This window comes from Leopardus geoffroyi, chromosome X, assembly GCF_018350155.1.
Source record: "Leopardus geoffroyi isolate Oge1 chromosome X, O.geoffroyi_Oge1_pat1.0, whole genome shotgun sequence".
Lineage (NCBI taxonomy): Eukaryota > Metazoa > Chordata > Mammalia > Carnivora > Felidae > Leopardus > Leopardus geoffroyi.
The window spans coordinates 15772214-15791589 of NC_059343.1; the positions used below are offsets into that span (position 1 = coordinate 15772214).

The 19376-nt window shown below is 46.9% G+C and overlaps 1 protein-coding gene across 12 annotated transcripts in view; it reads right to left on the reverse strand.

Moving 5' to 3' along the window:
* SH3KBP1 (SH3 domain containing kinase binding protein 1) overlaps positions 1–19376 on the reverse strand; it is a 336102-nt gene that overhangs the window by 15732 nt on the left and 300994 nt on the right. The gene's annotated exons all lie outside the window — the stretch shown is intronic.

Here is a 19376-nt window from a genome sequence, read left to right on the forward strand (position 1 = left end):
CAGCCCGGCCATCAGCTTCCACCCTGACGTTACTACAAACTCCCTGGAGGTAGACAGCAAGCTTCTGCTTCTCCAGACAACTCCCAGAGCCCGGCACCATTCTGCTTCAAGAGGCATCACTCAATGGAGACATGATCTTCAGTCATCGGTCTGCTCATTCACTCACTCCATTATGACTGAGCGGTTACTCTGTGCCACACGTGGGGGCTAGATACCAGGCTATGCCAGTGAGCGTGGCAGAAAGGACCCTGCCCTCGGGGAGCTTACATCTCGCTGATGGAGGTCTCGGAGGAATACAGAATCACTTCAGCCAGATTATAACTGCATCTGGCAGGTGTCCAAAGGAAGGCCTTTGCCGTCTTCAACAAATTGGGCTAAGGGATCACACATTCTATCTAGTTCTGGGGGGTTTACAGATCAAGTGGAGATGCGTGTTATGTGATGCACAAAGGAATGGCTGGCAGAAAGGGGCCGACACTGAGTCCCGTTATCGCTTGTGACTGGGGCAACGCCACCCCTGCCGCCAAGTAGATTGTGTTTCACATGCCATGCCAGGCGCTGCCTTCCCAAACCATTCTTCATTCTCCTTTTAATGGAGCCCCGGCTTTGTTTCGGGACAATGTGCTCAGCTCCTGAGCTGAACCACGTTTGGTCTATGCCAATGATGGCAACCCTGCTCCTTTTTGCCTATGATTGGTCTAGAGGCTGCCACGTACTCCAATTTCGATCACTGAGGAATAAAGGGAGGTCTGCCGACAGTGCCTGGGAAAGACAATTTCTCTCTGTTGGGAGAGGCAAATGAGGAGAAGGCCATTCGTATCGTTGCCCTTTCTTCTTTCCCGCTCGGGGTGCTACTGTGCATGGATAGGATGCCTGGAGCTGTGACAGCCATCTTACGGCCACGAGGGAAGCAGGGCCAACGCTCTTGGAGTTCTTGAGGATGGCAGAGCAGAAGAACAGAGAAATGTTGGATGACTGGCAGCCCTGATGAGCCACCCACGAATCCTGGAATCATCGAGTGCCTGGACTTCTTGCTATGTGAAATTAATAACCCTCTGTTCTACCAGCCAACTTCATGTTTTTATTTTTGTTTTTCAAAATTTTTTAATGTTTATTTATTTTTGAGAGAGAGAGGAACAGAGCATGGGTCAGGGAGGGGCAGAGAGAAAGGGAGACAGAGAATATGAAACAGGCTCCAGGCTCTGAGCTGTCAGCAATGAGCCCGACGCGGGGCTTGGACTTAGTAATGGCAAGATCGTGACCTGAGCTGAAGTCAGATGCTTAAATGACCAAGCCACCCAGGTGCACTTATTTCAGCCAATTTTATTTATTATTATGTTTTAATGTTGGTTTATTTTTGAGAGAGAAAGAAACAGAGTGTGAGCAGAGAGCGAGGGAGCCACAGAATTTGAAGCAGGCTCCAGGCTCTGAGCCGTCAGCACAGACCCCGATGTGGGGCTCGAACCCACGAACCGTGAGATCATGACCCGAGCCAACGCTGGATGCCCAACCGACTGAGCCACCCAGGCGCCCCATATTCTAGCCAATTTTAATTAGATATTCTTTATTCTCGGCTGAAAGCACCCTAGCTACTATAACTGCAAATATGCCGGCTCAGAACAGAAAAGATAAAAATTACGTGTGGGTTTTTTTCCTCCTTATTTCGGGGAGAGCTCTTTTGTTGATAGTTTTAATAAGCGGTCTGGGGAGCCTGGGTGGCTCAGTCGTTTAAGCGTCAGGACTCTAGATTTCAGCTCAGCTCACGATCTCACAGTTCATGGCATCAGCTCCACATCAGGCTCTGTGCTGACAATGCAGAGCCTGCTTGGGACTCTCTCTCTCCCTCCCTCCCTCTCTGCTCCCCACCTCTCAAAAATAAACAAATAAACTTGAAAAAAATAAGGTGTCTGGCTGTGTGATGGTCAGCTTTATTCTATTAATGAACGGGCAGGTACTGTGTGCAATCTGCTTCCTTGAGTGGAATATGCAAAACCAAGCACAAATCACTGCTTGGGACAAACCATTACATGACACCTGGGATCACAGTAAGTGACTTTATTCTAGCACCGGGTAAATGAATAATTATTCAACGAACTCATCAGGGCAAGGTAAGTATAACCAAAGGTTAACTATCTGCAGAGACAGAACAAAGAAAAGCATCAGTGGTGTTCGGACACGATGGGGAGCCGATCAGCACCCAGTGTCAGTACAAGGCTCCCAGATGGCACCCCCCCTGCCGGCTGGCTCAGCACAGCCTGGGCCAGGCCAACATCCCCACAGTTAGGTGGGCCTCTTGAGTGCCACATCACTGGCCTGACCCTCTGGGGGGGGGCCTTCCCTTTAAGAGAATCTTATTTTCCTTAAAGGTTCCCCTCCTGGTCATACCCCGGGACTTGCCTCCACCAGCTCCATACTGTCTGACATCAAAATTCCCCATGATGCACTTAAATCGATGCCCAAAGTCATCATCCGATATTAATATCTCCCTAATTAATTGTTAAATTGCTGTTTCTCTATGAAAAAAGTGGTACATGCTCAATGTACACTTGTTTTAAGAAAAACATAAAATTATAACACAAGAAAGTTGACTACAATCTTGCCACACTGAGACAAGCACTATCAAAAACAGACCTTAGCCCACACTGTATGTGGTACTGCCTTGTGCTTATTTCCTTTAACATCATACGCCAGGACTCTAAAAACTCCTCATGATATCTTGATTGTCTTATACTCTTCCGTTGCACTGCGATTCATGATTTATTGAATCAAACCCCGTATCGGCAGATAATGAGTTTCCAAATCATTCCCCCTCTTTGATTTCTGTTCACAGGAAAGTGCCGCGCAGATATTCTGGCACGCATGCGAAACACAGTGAGTCCGGCAGGTTCTCTATGTGGCTTCCCGGCGGGGAGAAGGGAATAAGGCCCAGGACAGGGAGGGCCGCTGGAGGGTGGGGGCTGGTGGTGGGGAATGGGAGGCACGTGAGCTCAGGGGAGCCTGGGGCAGAGGACACAAGACTGAGGAACAGACGCTGAACGGGCGGCCAGGGGAGGCGGTGAAGGAGAAGGCCATTAAAGGTTCCAACAATTGAGTGGGTCTTGGCTGGGCGCTACCAGGGGCTGACAGGGTCCACCTACGTCATGACTCTGTCCTGGAAACTGAAACCAGCTCTGGGGCCCAAACCTGAGCAGGGCGAAGCAGTGAGAGAAAAATTAGAGGCTAATTCACTCTGGTTCTCCACCTTGGCTGCACAGTGAAATCACCGGACAATTAAAAAAACAAGAAGACTCATGCCTGGGACCCTCTCTGAAGACGGACTGAATTTGTCCGGGGTGCAGCCTGGGCATGGTAGCTTTTCAGTGTCCCTAGGTGATATTAGTATGCTGCCACGTAGAGAAGCAGTGCTCTAGCAGAGGCTGGGGGCTCGGGGGAGGGAGGGATAAGTAAGGACTTGACGGAGCTGATGGGAGAGGGCACTGGGGCGCCGCCACCACGTGAGGGACAGGGTGTTCCAGGGCCCACCGAGGGGATGGCCTGCCCAGGGGAGCCGTCGGGAGTAAGGCTCATCAGGAGAGCCCCTCCAGGGCCAGGCTGGGCAGTGCTGACCTGGTGTGTGGGGCAACACGGGTGCCGGAGCAGCAGATCAAAGCGGCGACCGAAGGCTTGGGTGATCGCTGACGGGTCAGAAACACCGCAGTGGGAGTGAGGAGGAGGACGTGAGGTGACCCAGCATGCAGAGCGGGGTGAAAGAAGGATGTGGGGAGCAAGGGGAGCGGATGGGCCAGCCTCAGGCCCGCCCTGGGATGGACTCAGAATGGTGTGTAGGGACAGACAAGGTCACACCCGGGAAACTTCTGCAGGGCTCCAGGGAGGACTCCATCTTTGCTCCCCACCCGTGCTCCGGGGCCACTAAAATAATTAAATCCACCTGGGAGTTGAGGGTTCGACAACACATGAGCTTGTCTGTAATGGATCACACTTTCAAAACGATTCAGAGGTGTGGTGTGTGTCTCACGCGCTTCGACCGTGAGCCCCAGGAGGACAGGAACTCGTCTTTGTCCTCTCAAAGTCTAGCATGTTCCCGGGAAAAACGTGCTTAATATTCTGTGAATGAAAGAACAAGAGAACAAACGAACTCGCCAACAAATGACTAAACCATCCCAAGAAAAACTCTATTTCCAGGAGTGTAGCTTACAGAGGTTTCTACTAACAGGATGCGAGGCGGCAGCTCGAGGGTGGAAGGCAACGTTCTGTGCCGTGGCTGCAGGGGAAGCTTGGCTGGCCCATTTTGTTTTACTGGCTGAAGTCTACGCTCCAAACACCCGTACACGTTGAAGCCTGGCCACGCTTAGCCAGCGTCACCTCAACAGAATGACAGATGGCCGAGAAGACTGCCTCATCCTTGTCACTCAAGAGTAAGAGGATGGCCGGAATCCTGCAGGGGGAGCCACTCTTTTTAACCTCTTCATGCATATTCAGCTATGTTTAACTTCCTATACTTTCAGATGATAAAAAGCACTTTCGGGAAACAATAGCAAAATTCAACTTCCAGAAAGAAAAAGACACACCAAGTAGGAGGCCGCTTGCTGAAAAGGAAACCACGGAGCCCATACTGCGACACACTTCTGCTTTCTGCCAGTGGAGGGGGAAACTCTTCAGTACTGTAACCTAAACTTTCAGGGGGCACAAAGCATGCTCTCGTGACTGTGGCTATGGTAGCTGACATTAAGGCAGAGTTTCCATGACTAACTCATTGTGGTGTGAAGAAAATGTCCCAATTTTCACGATGGTTTTTGAAATGAATCAGGCTGAAACTTGATATAAGCTTTCTCAGCCTGGCTGGGAATTTTTCCTCTTAGTAAGAAATGGTTTTAATGCCCATAAGCCAATCCAAAACTATTGAACTGGCAAATGTTGGGTATTTTTTAAAAGTTAGTTTCAGAAGGATGAGAGGTTCTTGGCTTTTCTCACACTTGAAAGACGAGCCCTCTGCAGACATACGGGGATCATTTACGTTGGACACGGATCCAGCCTGGAAAGGGCCCTTGACTCTCCATGGCACACACAGTTGCCCATTTTCCATCAATTTCAGTCATACCCTATTTAGTTCAATTAGAAAATGTGGCCTTATTTTCCATGGATGGGAGGGATTGTACCAGTGACCACAGGTGACCCAAAATGCGTCCACTGACACCACAGGAGACAAACAGTTCAAAGTCTGAGACAGGCCAGCTGTCACCAAAGCAACCGTCTGCAAACTCTTAAATGGCTATTTATTCATTGGAGCTCACTGCTCTGGACTTGCGAAGGAGCCCTAGAGGGGAGGTTTCCTACAGTTGAAGCGTGGCAATGTCACTACCTCCCGGTATCTCTGGAAGCCGTTCCTTCTCCTCCATGTCACTGTCAAGGATCATCACGGCTGGCGGGGCTCCTTGTGGACCACAGGCCCAGCAGGACTGTAACGGATTTCTCCCTCCCAATCCAGTACCACTCCATGGGCTTCCCCCAGAGAGACGTGTGACATGAAGCTCTGAGTATGTCCCCATTCTCTGCTTCAAATCCTTCCCAAGTTCCCAGGAAATCCTGGTGACTTAGCATGGCCAAGGCCCTGGTGGTATGGCTGGTGACAACCTCTGTCTCTGTCCCTTGCATGACTTTCTTTCCTTCCTTTCCCTTCCCTCCCTTCCTCACGCCTGGGGCTATCAAGACTTGGCTTAGGGATGAAGACCTCTTCCAAGAAGCCAGACTGCACCCCAAAGCCTGGCTTGGATGTTCCCCTACTCATCCATCACTCTGATCTCAGCATTTAGCACCCTGACATTCCTTGCTGACTTATCTCTCTCCCCAACAGCCAGGAAAGAGGCTATGCCTTTTCTCTCTGTTTTGCCCCGGTGTGACATCACTTCTGGCTTGCAGTGTGTGTGCAATCAATGATTATTGAATAAATGAACAAACAACCTTTCTGGGCTTCAGTTTTTCCACCAGAAAAAAAGGGGAGAATTATCTGAGCTATAAGCTTTGCAGAATTGTTCTTTTATAAATGGGAAATTGTATGAAAACTCTTTCAAATCATGCAGGTAGAATTTTGTTTTCATATATCATTGATGGAGCTATGGGATTTGGGAACAGAGATCTAAGAGCAAGGCTAAATTTATAAAAAAGCACACACGTGGTTTTTTTTTTTTTTTTCTTTTTAAATGAGAGAACTCTAAACCCACAGGGCTGTTGGTGCCTTCTCCACAGTGAAGAAGCATCTCCAGGCAGTCTGGACAGGAAGTCTTACCCTGCATGTAAATCATGTGACCGGTGTGGAAAATCTGTGCCGACTACAGAGATGAGCCCATTATGAGGGGTCAAACAAACACCTGCGTTAGCTGCATCACTGACTGAAAAATTCTCATTTGACCAACGATTAGATTTTACGGGAAAATAAGTCCTCCAAAATGTGGACGGATAGAGCATATTAGCTGCTGCATTTTCATTTCTAATCCGGGGGTGGAGTTTGTAAGACACAAGTACTGAGATAAACAGGTTTGCGCTACTGTTTGCCCACCTACGACTCCCCCTTCACACACGCACGCTCATTTCACCTGCACAAAACCCATGCTGTGTAGGCTGCTCTTCTCCATAAAGGGAGACAGAGGGTCAGAGGTTAGACAACTTGGTCAACGTCACAACCGGAAAGTGACAGGGCCGACAACCAGATCCATGTCTGTGGAATTCTTTCCACTACAGACCACTGAACAGACAGCAAGAACATTTCACCTTACGTCCCACGTATCCCACAGTGAACTCTCCGAATTGTTTCTATATCAAGAATAAGAAAAGACACTCAGAATGTAATCTAGTGTGTGTGAAGAAACCCATTTATGCTCTGATGACAAGCTGTCTTTGTTCCGGTTTATTCCAACGTGTTTTTAAATGGACAGAAAAAGGGACTGGCTTCCTTCAGGGAATCTCTGGCAAGAAATGTAAGGTGTGAGGCAAGGTAAACCAGGCTTTTTAGCTATTCAGTACAAAATAACTTTTACATGGGAACTTATAGCTGAAGGATAAGAGAGGAAGATAGAGTTTATTTGCTCCTTCACTTAATCGAATATTTATTAAGTATCTACTGTGTGCCAGGCATAGCTATCTTTTTTTTGTTTTTAATTTTTTTTAATGTTTATTTATTTTTGAGACTGAGAGAGACAGAGCACGAATGGGGGAGGGGCAGAGAGAGAGGGAGACACAGAATCGGAAGCAGGCTCCAGGCTCTGAGCCATCAGCCCAGAGCCCGACGCGGGGCTCGAACTCACGGACCGTGAGATGGTGACCTGAGCTGAAGTCTGACGCTTAACCGACTGAGCCACCCAGGCGCCCCCAGGCATAGCTATCTTAATGAGAATGAAAGTGTCATCACTTTATCAGCACTACCCATCAAACTTGCTGTGATGATGGAAACCTGCTATATCTGTACCGTCCAATATGGTAGCCACTAGCCTCATGTGGCTACCTAGCACAGTCATATGGCTAAGTGTGATTATTTAAAATAAATTAAATTTAAATAGCTACATGCGACTAGCAGCAATGAAGATCTCTACCAGACCCTGCATCATGGTATTTCTTCTCATGTCTGCTTAGTCTATTCCTTCCATACATATTTACTAAGTGAGTACTACAATCCAGGCTCTGGGCTAGGCACGGGGGGATCGGGAGGATGAACAAAATAGCCATGGCCCCTGCCTCACGGAGCTTAGAGCCTCCAAAAGAAATGGACTTATATATAAATTATAAATATTATTATAATTATATATATTATATATAATATATATATAATATATAATGTAATATAATATACAATAATATAATATTAATATATATACTTATAAGTACATATATGTATTACATATATATATCAGTATATATATATATATTATATATATATATATATAATTATACATTTTGCTAGCTACTATGAAAGAAAGGTAAAAGATGAAATTAGCAATGATAGCATGGGGACCTAATTTAGATCTGGAGAAGGGGTACGGGAAGTGGGAGGCATGCCTTACTGAAGTCTAGCACCAAAGAGAGGTAGAATGCTTCATGGGGATTGATAACAGGCAACGTCAAATGGGGAAAGTAACTTTTCACACTTGCATTCCTTTAAAAGTTGCTTACTACAGGGGCGCCTGGGTGGCGCAGTCGGTTGAGCGTCCGACTTCAGCCAGGTCACGATCTCGCGGTCCGTGAGTTCGAGCCCCGCGTCGGGCTCTGGGCTGATGGCTCAGAGCCTGGAGCCTGTTTCCGATTCTGTGTCTCCCTCTCTCTCTGCCCCTCCCCCGTTCATGCTCTGTCTCTCTCTGTCCCAAAAATAAATAAAGGTTGAAAAAAAAAAATTAAAAAAAAAAAAGTTGCTTACTACAGACCCGAAAGTGTTATGCCAAATGATTTAGTAAATAATGTATTTACTGGAAATAGTGGTTATGCTATTATTACAGGAATGTAAATTGGCAGAGCCTTTTTGTAATGCCATTTGTTAATACCTATCATGAAATGTAAATGCATACACTTTCAGATATTTCACTTCTAGAAACGGATCCAGAGAAATGTTTATGTAAGCCTAGAACGATACATTTATAAGGCCAGTGGTCTTAAAGCTGTTTTTCCAGAGTGTCTCCTAAAATAATTTTGAAAACCCACGTGCCTCTTTACACATCTTAAGGTGACATCTAAAATTTTTCATAAGTTATTGTCACAAAAGATATCATTTCTGCTATATTCTAAATATTGATGTTTTAAAATGTGACTATTATATTACTCTCTTAAACACATTCAACATCTATCTGAATACCACGGTAACCTAACAACCACTGCCGTCCATATTAAAAAATCAGGAATAAGCTGGGGCGCCCGGGTGGCTCAGTCGGTTAAGCGTCCGACTTTGGCTCAGGTCATGATCTCACAGTTCATGAGTTTGAGCCCCGTGTCCAGCTTTGTGCTGACAGCTCAGAGCCTGGAGCCTGCTTTGGATTCTGTGTCCACCTCTCTCTCTGTTCCTCCCCGACTCGTGCTCTGTCTCTCCCTCTCAAAAATAAATAAACATTGAAAAAAAAAAATCAGGACTAAGCTTTTCTTTAGCACTTGGAAAGTCTGCACCACCCTTTTCCCTCTCTGAATTCATATTTCCATCATAATGCTGGATTTTACTCTAATGTAACCTAGTTTTACGATTTTGTTAACTTTGCCTTCTGTTAATTATCTTTTTGTTATAAAAACATGTATACAAATTGAAATTTATGACTTCTGAATTTCCTGAAATCATAAGGTTCTAAGGGGAAAAATTATTTTTCTTCTGGAAGGAGTTACCATGACAATTATTAGTAGCAAATGATCAAAACACATGTAAGCACACATACCACACACTTTAATAATCTGTGAGCATAAAAGAGTAGAATCTTATTGGGCTTTCCCCCCAGATAACTTCATGCACATGTGCATGATTATAACTTACCATAAGAATGACATGGTTTGGTATCGATTCTATTCCTATCTTTTATTTTATAGACATAAGTGCCAAAAAACTCTGTTCACACAAACAGAAGTATATGGGAATGGAAAGAATTTTGCTATCACCATGTCACTCAATTCTTTGAACTCTTTCCAAGGTATGTGGCAAAAATCAGACGGTGGTCTAGCATCACCAAGAACTATTTTTAACAATCTATCAGTGAACAACTCAGTGGGTGCCTCCTTCAATTTTGTTGACACAAAGAATTAGAAACCAACCAACTTGTCAATGGATTTTTTCTCCGGTCAATAAAGTCACTCAATTTCTCAAGTCCAACACCCATCTTGGAAGTGTCTCTCAGTTTGCACCAGGGGTTTGTACACCCACGGAGTGGGCAAGAGATTGGCTAGGCTGTGTAAGGTGGGAGCAGGTGACTGGGGAAGGGGGAAGAGAGGGAGGAGCAGCATCCAGCGGGGCTCCTAGGAGAGGAGTTTGAAGAAAGAGCACCTATGAAATGACACACTATCCATCGCCTCCTGGGAGGCCCAGGAGTCTCCGTGGCCTCCCAAGGTGCAGCGAGCCCTGTCTATGGATCACTGTCCTAGGCTGCTCTTTGCAGCACTGCTCTGAGTGAACTGGTTATGGTAGAATCATACCATGGAATATCACATTGCTGTTAAAAGTCTATGGTTGACCAATGTGACTTATGTGGTGAGATATCAAACATACATTATTTGTTACAAAAAAAAACTGTAGACCAGAACAGCACATACAACATGCTCACGTTTGAAAAATTCCGTCCATCTACCCATTAACGGAAAGACTTCCAAAAGTGTGTACAACAAATTAAGAGTGGTTATCTCAAAGAGAGGCTGAGACACAAAGGTGACTTTCACTTTCTAACTTCCTGCGTTCTTCCCCGCCCCCCCCTTTTTTAAGTACCTATTCCCTTTGCAATTGGGGGTGGGGAGAGCTCTTGAAAATAAAAAAACAACCGAGCAGATCATGTATGAAGTGATTTCAGATGCGGCTATGGAAATTTCAGTCAGCTGATTTATGTTATGTGTTCAAGAACTTTCCCCCTTTCTAACAGCAGCAGTCATGGTGAGAACGCAGGTTGAGGCCTCGTTCTTCGCATCTCTCTGAACTACAGCTACACCACCTACTACTGAAACAGCGCCTGTTTTGTGCCCGCCACTCCACACCACTAGGTCTCAATGTTACAATAACCCTCTGAGGCAGGTGGGCATTACTAACCCTGTCAGGAAGAAGAGGAGAGAGGAGCTAGAATCCAAATCCCAGTGGGCCTACCTGAGAACCCATGATTTCTCGGACACACCCCACGCTTTCCTCAGTAACTCTGTGCAATTATCTTATCTCTACATAAGGCTTGACTCCGTGACTCAAACTTATTTGGGATGGCAAACATCCTACCCCCATTTACATTTTCCTGTAAGATCTGGGTGACAAAAATCATGATGCATTTTTAAGAAGTGAATACTTTTAAAACCTTTATAAAAAGTAATGCCATAACTGTCAGGCCCACAATTGTTAATTACTTAAACTTCTACTTGGCCAGCAAATCTTTTATAAGCAAAAATCTTCAGGCCAAAGAAAACCCTAGGTTAGACCTCAGAAAGGGCCAAATTAGCAATTCTAGGTTAAAGGAACAAATAGAATGGAAGGAATTGTGGTAAAGAGACAAATTAAAGAATAAGTAATTTTATTTATTTATTTATTTAGAGAGAAAATGCAAGTGGGGGGAGGGGCAGAGAGAGAGGAGGAGAGAGAATCCCAAGCAGGCTCCTCGCTGGCTGATGCGGGGCTCGATCCCACAAACTGGGAGATCACGATCTGAGCCCAAATCAAGAGCTGGACACTTAACCGACTGAGCTACCCAGGTGCCCCAGAAGAACAAACCATTCAATCTTAGGGACGATTCAGAGGCTACCAAAGGAGCAGTGTTCTTTCTCTACGTCCCAAAATCTCAGCTAAAAGAAATGGAGCCAGAGAGACAAGCCTGTGAGACTGAACGGGGCCCCTTTGATCATTTCCTCCAAGCCCCTGGTTTAAAGATGGAAACGGGATCCACACCTGAAGCTAATGTAATATTGTGTTAACTACACCCAAATAAAAATTAAAAAACAACAACAACAACAACAACCACCAAAACCTCAGGACCCAAAGGCCAGAGGGCCTGTTGCAATGGAGCGTGCGTTCAGAGGGCACGTTTCCTTTTAGGAAGCAGAGGAACAGGGCGTTTCATCTTATTCAACGGCACCTTACTTAGAGAAAAGAGCTCTCGACACTCATAAAAGAAACATTTTGTGGTGAAATAACATCCGAATGCCTGGAGTTACACGGAATCTAAAATTAAGCGCCGAGTAAAAAACTCGAAGAGGAAAGCAAAGACCCATCCGAAGCACAGGGATCCTCTTACCATACTGGGAGAGACAGGCGTCCCTCTAGAACTGGAGGTCCCCTTTCTCCAGCCTTGGGGGAAGGAAGAGGAGAGAGGTACAAAGCATTTAAAGTGCCCTTTTATTTTAAAAAATTCCATGAGTGATTTAAAAAAAAAATCACAAGTAACGGTATCTCTATAAAAAAATTAATCTGTTGGGGCGCCTGGGTGGCGCAGTCGGTTGGGCGTCCGACTTCAGCCAGGTCACGATCTCGCGGTCCGTGAGTTCGAGCCCCGCGTCGGGCTCTGGGCTGATGGCTCAGAGCCTGGAGCCTGTTTCCGATTCTGTGTCTCCCTCTCTCTCTGCCCCTCCCCCGTTCATGCTCTGTCTCTCTCTGTCCCAAAAATAAATAAACGTTGAAAAAAAAATTAATCTGCCAATCGTACATTTCTGAGCCAGTGAGTTTTCACCCACGCTTCAACACCTGCCTCTTTCTGCAGTCTTCCGTTTGCCCTCGACATTTCTCCTCTCCCCTGACCCTCTTCTCTGCACATATGTGCTGGATTTGGGATTTTCAGAAGGCGCCCAGGAGGCGGTGCCCACCCATGACAAGGCTATCGCCGGTCTATAAGGTGCCAACAAAAAGAAGGTCAACATTGTGAGTCTCCCAGGAAGCTAAATTTATCCAATTTTTAAGCTCAGAGATTATTTCTACCAGGCGATGATGACATTTGCTTTTTAAAATGTCCTTAATTAGTAAAATAAAAGTCAGCAGTCCCTCGAATTAAAAGCCTTTTCTGTGTGTGTGAGTCTGAATTCCAAAATATGAACAACCTCAGGGAGAGATGACTCAGGCCTGGGGAGGTGGGGAGCGCGGCTGCAGGTCACCGCAAAGCTAAATAAAGAGGCTCCTCCGGCTCTAAATCAGGGCTCCCTGTTCACTGACACCTCATCCTTAGCTTGTCACCACCAGATCCGATTACCCTCTAACAGGGCCCACAACCTCACCCCGAAGCACTCATCGCTTTTCTCATTTAATGAATCCAAGGTAGTGGGAGGCCAAGTGGGCTGAGATGTCCACATCATGACTTAACAAGGACCTATGGCGAAGAGAAGGAGTGTGAGAACTCAACTTTCGTCCTTAATAAGGTGTAGTTTGTCTCTAATGCTTCTAGCGTAAGGGGTACTTGAACCTGGTTTTCCGGCAGGTCGCCTATCCCTCCAGATATTTACAAGTCGAACGGAAGCCATAACCGGGCTCTGCCAATCTGTGAGCCCATGGCCCGCGGGAGGAGGGCACTGCAGGCCAAATAAATGCCATATGCAATCCGAGACTGGACGTCACCTGTTCCTTCTTGCTTCCACATTCACTCACAGCACAGAGGCCTCAGTTGAGCACACCACGGAAGTGGCAAATGTCAGTGTGTGAGTCTCTTTGCTGAGTATAGACTACTTTGGACCCATGGGTGCCCCTCTGCATTTGCATTCTTAAACCTGCAAATAGTCTCAGCATGTCACAAGAGTGGAGACACTCAAGCCATTGGGGTGAAGGAAGGCCGCAGGGGCTCTGAAGATGGAGGAAAGCGACCAAAATACCAGGGCTGTTCATGCTGCCTCTGTGCACAGGTGAGCTTCTGGGGCTGGTCACAGGTCACACAGGTAGCAGCACCGTGACCCTCTCCAAGCCAAGAGTCATTTGAACATGCCTGTTAAACACCCAAACGTCCCTCTGCTCATCTTACCCATCAGTTACTTTCCCTGCTGCGGGCCGATGGCTGTACGTGGCTCAGGCAGGAAGGCACTGCTTGCTCACTCTGTGTTTTAGAATCATTCACACCACAAAACACGTCACTCCCATGAAGTTAAGCCACAATTTATCATCATCCCCCCGCTTTGATTTGTTTAACCTCCACCTGTTTCTATAGCATTCATGAGCCTTCTCCTGGCACTGTGAATGTTTATCGCTTTTGTGTTTATTGGATGTGATGGAGTAAAAGAGGTTTGTGGAATTTAAGAAACAAAGCAGATGAACGCACGGTAGGCAGAGGAGAGAGGGAAACATACCACAAGAGCCTCTTAACAATAGAGAACTGAGGTTTGATGGAGGGAGGTGGGTAGGATGATGGGCTAACTAGGTAATGGGTATTAAGGATGAGCACCGGGTGTTGTATGTAAGTGATGAATCACTGAATTCTACTCCTGAAGCCAACATTGCGCTGTATGTTAACTAAAGTTTAAATTAAAAAAAAAAAAACAGGGAAAAAAAGAGATTTGTGGAACCCCTCAAAACGAAGCATGAACACAGCCAACCCAACAGACTACCAAAGGCCAGGACTGCCCTGATGGGGGCTGAATAGGCACAGGCAAGTGCCTGGGTTTGGGTGTGGCCTTATGTTTATAACTGTGAATGAACATCTGTCAGCAGACATCCTCAGTTTACATCTGGGACCGGACTCTTGGAAGTGCCGAGAAGGACAAGGCTTTGCCATCAGGCCACCTCCTGTAAGACTGTGAAATGATTTTGAAACCCGTGCTGACTGCCAGCTTGACTGCGTTTGCTCAGCGCAAACCTAGGCTGTGAGCCCTAAGAGTCTTAGGTGAGAGGTGGGGAGCACTGCACGGAGATGTCCAGCATATAGCCTCTCCTGAATGAACGGGAGTCAATGCCGAGCATCCCAAAGTGTGGGGAGGACACCGAAACTGCTCAGGGGACTGACTAGGTTCAAGATCCATCCACCCGAAGCTCCAGATGTTTCACCTCCTTGGTGTAAAGCACGTGACTCTACTAAGCCCAATCTCTTCTGCTTTTTGTCATCACACTGGAGACGTGCATATCGCTTCTCACATAGCTCTGGTATAAACTGGCGCGCAAGTGTGACCCGTGTCCCTGGATAGGAGCCAGAGCTGCTTTTAACACCTTTGTTGAGGTACCATTTGCGTCCCATAGAATTCACCCATGTTAAGCATACATACTGCCTTAATTTTTAGGCAGTTTACAGAGTTGTGTAACCATCACCACAATCCAGTTTCAGAACCTTGCCAGCATCCCAAATCAACTAGCACCTAATAGCATTCCCAGGGTGTCAGCAGGGAAGTGCTTCTGCATTCCCTGGTCCAAATGACCCACACGCCAGGAGGCATCCGAGAGGGATCGGAGGACAAGAGGAAGTTGGACTCCTACCTTCCAAACCAGTTCCTCGTCCTGAGTCTATCAGCTTTAAAGCTAGCAACACGTGGCCCCCAAGCGGACTGCGACATCAAGTGTGTCTGTGGATCGGGCTGAAAAGACGGAGGGGCAAGTCCCAGCTCCCCGATGTGAAGGGGGGGGTGACGAGATAGACGTGGGACAAGTGTAATGAGATTCAAACAGAATGGAGAACAATGGTCAACGAAGGCAAGTGACAGAGGAGAAATGAGAAGGGCTGTTTCTAAGTCAATTAGTTGGAACTAGATGGCTTAGTTCCTAGGTTGCTTCCCACCTGGGGGCCCGTTGCTACGTGCTTTAGTGGGAAAGAGACGGAAAATCTCCACAGTACCACAGTGTAATAATAACTCCTGCCATGCCGTGGGAACTACCACACACGGCATAATAAAAGTAAATGTTAGGGCACTTGACTTCGCGGCCTATAATCTCCCATTCGATCGGAACAGAGACTCTCCCGTCAGCAAGAGAAAAGTGGACACTTTAATTTTCATTTCTATTCATGCACAGGCCTGCATTGGAGCTCATCCACATTTCCTATTATGTTACTTGAAATACGGCCGTGTAGTCTGATATACAATATCTGACTGACATTAACAACTTCGTTTTGGACCAACTGATTTCATTCTAAATTATTATGGGCTGACAGATGCTGGTGGCTGCCCACGCGAGATCTGGAAAAGTCATGTTCTCTAATTCAATATTATAATAATTTAAAATTATAGCTTTATTAAGAGGAAACAGATTTATTTATAGCTAACACCGATGATTTCTAATGCCTTTCAGGGCTGTATTTGGCTATTCACTGCAGCCCACGTTTGGACAGCTTCAATTGAGTGACTAACAAAACATTCCGGTACCAATAATTTCCTTCTCGATTCAAAGCAACTAACAAATGCTACAAAAGCAGAGCTACAAAGCGGCCCTGAAAGGAGCCGTCCCCTCTGCAATGTCCTCTTCTCCTTGACCGACCCACCTGCAAGAGCATTTGCACATTTGGGCCTAAAGACATTCTGCTTAAAATCCTCTCCTCCCTTGGCCTCCGGGATGTTGCCAGATGTGCTTTTCCCTTAGATGTGGACGTTGTGCGGGGTTTGGTCTTCAAGCTCTAGGTCCCTCTTCCTCTTTTCTCATGCTAAGGACATCCTCTTCCTGACTTAACTATGCCTTCTCAGCAGACGACAGCATCACTGATAAGCATTTCTATCATTTTGCAGCCCACCAAGTGATTTTACAGAACTCGGGAGGACAAGGCGAGGAAGCTGGGAGAGATGTTAGTTTTCTTCACAAATAAAGAAGCTGAAGCTCAGAGAGTCTGAAGGAAATCACGGAAGGTTTCCCAGCCCGGAGGCAGCGCTGTGCACTCTGTGTTCTGTCCCCAGGAAGGCCCTAATCTCTACCCACAATCCTGGCTGGCCTCTGCAGCCTCGGCCCTCCCCAGCCTCGGCTCTCCAGCTTCCGCCTCCTCCAGCACCCACATGGGGACGTCCGACCAAATCTCAGAGTTAACACGCTTAAATAAATCCACATTTCCCCCCAAACCAGTTCCTCCTCCGGACGTGCTTATTTCTACCCAAGTCATTTGTCCCCCAACCCTACAACCTCACGGCTGACAAACTATTCTCTCCTCCTCCCTGCTCCTAAATCCAATCTGTTACTGAGGCCTGGCAATAATTCTTTTGCACTGCTGCTTCCACATCTTCGCCTTCTTTCACAATCCTGTTGCGCAGCTCGGCTCGGGCTCTCTTAACTGCCTCCCCCCCCCAAACTATCAAATAACCTGACTTCTTGACTGCAGTCTTTCCTTCATTGGATTGGTCCCACAGAGCTCCATCAGTTATTATCTGAAGGCTTAGACCTGATCATGCCACTTCAGTGTCAACCCACTGCCTACAGATGAAATTACAAATCCATCCCTGTCCAACCGGATCCCGCCCAGACGTCCTTCCCCAGGGCAGCCCCCCTCCATGCCAGCACAGAGCCTCTACTGCGGCCAGGCTGATCCGTGCTCGGGTGTCGGCAGTCCCCACAGGATTCCCTGCCTGCCTCTGCCTCTGTCTCAGTGAATTCACCTTCTAGATCCAGATAAGTCTGTCCCCCTCACGGAGCCTGGGCACCAAGGAGCACCCTTAACTCTGATCAGCATTACTTTCTACCACTCAGTGGTCAGTCAGACCGTCGGTGTCGCCTCATTTTCCATCTGCCGTCCTGGTGGCCCAAACAGACCCAAAGCTGCTGGAAGGCGGGGCTTGTGTGTGAGGGCCTTGGTATCCATTCAGCCTTGCCCTTGAGTAGACACTCAAGTATTTAGTGGCTAATTATGTGGCCGCCAACCACGGTTACTTGCAATGCAAATAATACATGCATTATCTTATGTGCTGGAGGAATCACATTCCTCTGGGATTAAGGTCTTCTTGGTAAAAGAAGCAAACTAAACCTCAGCGTCTCTCTCTGGGCTCCAAAATAGACACAACTTGCGCTCAGCTTCCACGTATGAAGAGCTTTCATAGATCAGCCCACTTCGATCAATTTCCCAACATTTCCAAACTAGCCTGTCAGACTGAGAAATCCAAAACTCATATTTTGGTGATAGCCATCTGAGTCATTGCCAGACCCCAAGAAAACAAGGGCCAAAGGCCAAGGCTCTTCACAAGCAAGGCACAGCCTTGGAGGACGGAGAACACCTCTCTTCCTGTGGGAGGACCCCCATGACCTTCTCTGCCTCTTCACCAACTGGCCATCCTGCCTTAAAATGGGGCCCAAATGCTAAACCACATGGACAAGACCAGAACTTTCGTCAGGCTCAGTCTGAGGATCCCTTCTCATTCACAGCCAATCGCTGCTCTGCTCTGCCCTTTAACCAGGTCGAAAGCTCCGGCAGGCCAGCATTTCTATTATTACTCCATCCGCCCAAGCTGTCAGAAGCCCTTGGTCATGCCTCCTGACTGGGCTTCTCAAAGTCTCAGGATGGGAAACGGTCTCTGGAGACAGAGCAAGTATTTTTGGTGTTTATGGTCACAACAACACATCCTACCGCCAAGCCTGTCCAAGATCTGACCATAGACCGCAAGCCGGCAGTTGCAAAGATGCAACTCTATTAGCAGGTTTGGAAGAAAACAGTACCCCGAAGAGGAGTGACCCCGGGTGACGACAATGCTCACGACAGGCACTCCAGGGCCTCTTACGAGGCCGGCCAAGAGTCACACACTTGTTTCTAAATTGAGCAGCCAATTGAAAAGATGCTGGAAGTCGTCCATGTCAAATCTGTCCCTGAGAGCGGTTGCCAAGGGTTAGGGAAGGGGTGGGGGCAGGAGGGAGGTGGGTGTGGTCATAAAAGGGTGACACAGGGGATCCTGGGAGTGATGGAATGTTCTGTATCTTGACCGTATGGTAGATACACAAACCTACACATGTGACAAAACCACAAAGAACTAAAAACACACAAGCACTAGTAAACCCGCAGAACCCGGGGGACGTGTCAGTGTCAATATCCTGGCTGTGATCTTGTGCTACAGTTTCATTATGATGTTACCCTTGAGAGAAAACGGGTAGAGGGTATGCGGTTGTCTCTGTATTACTTCTTAGGACCGCATAGAAACCTAGAATCATTTCAAAATAAAAGAGTTTAATTAAAAAAGGCAAATTCCAAAATACAGTCCTATTCTGTTGAATACTGTGGCCATGATAGGTGCAAAGACAAGATGTAAAGTTAAAAAAAAAAATTAGTCCCTGAATCTAGACTTCTCAAAAGGGCTGTCACCCAAGTCAGACCAACGGTGGCCTCAACCAGCACACATGCGACCTCACACCATCCATGCACGCACATCCCCAACAGACCCTCCGACTCGCTTACCACAGAGACTCTAGCTACCTTGCCCTCTATCACACAGTGGTACCTCGACCTTTGGAAAACTCACTCGTGTTTTTAACTAAGTGGCCATTATGACACCAAAGCTCATCTGAAATTCAAATTCAAAACATTTAGTGTTGTGACTACAATGAACTCTGCCATTCTGCATTTTCACCCATTCACCTTTATACACTAAACACATAAACCACCAGAGAGTACGAATAAAAGTGCGAATGCCCACTTTTACAAAAGGTCTCTTCGTCACTTCTTTTCCATCATCGCTTCCCCTTCTTTATAAACCTGGAACATCTGAAACCAGCCGAGGGCTATGAGCCTTCCATTGAAATAGCTGTGTTAGTCCTCAGGCTGCCTGAAGGGGCAAGTCGCACTCCGCAGCTCTTTTACAATTGTGCAAACAGAAGCCAGAACGCT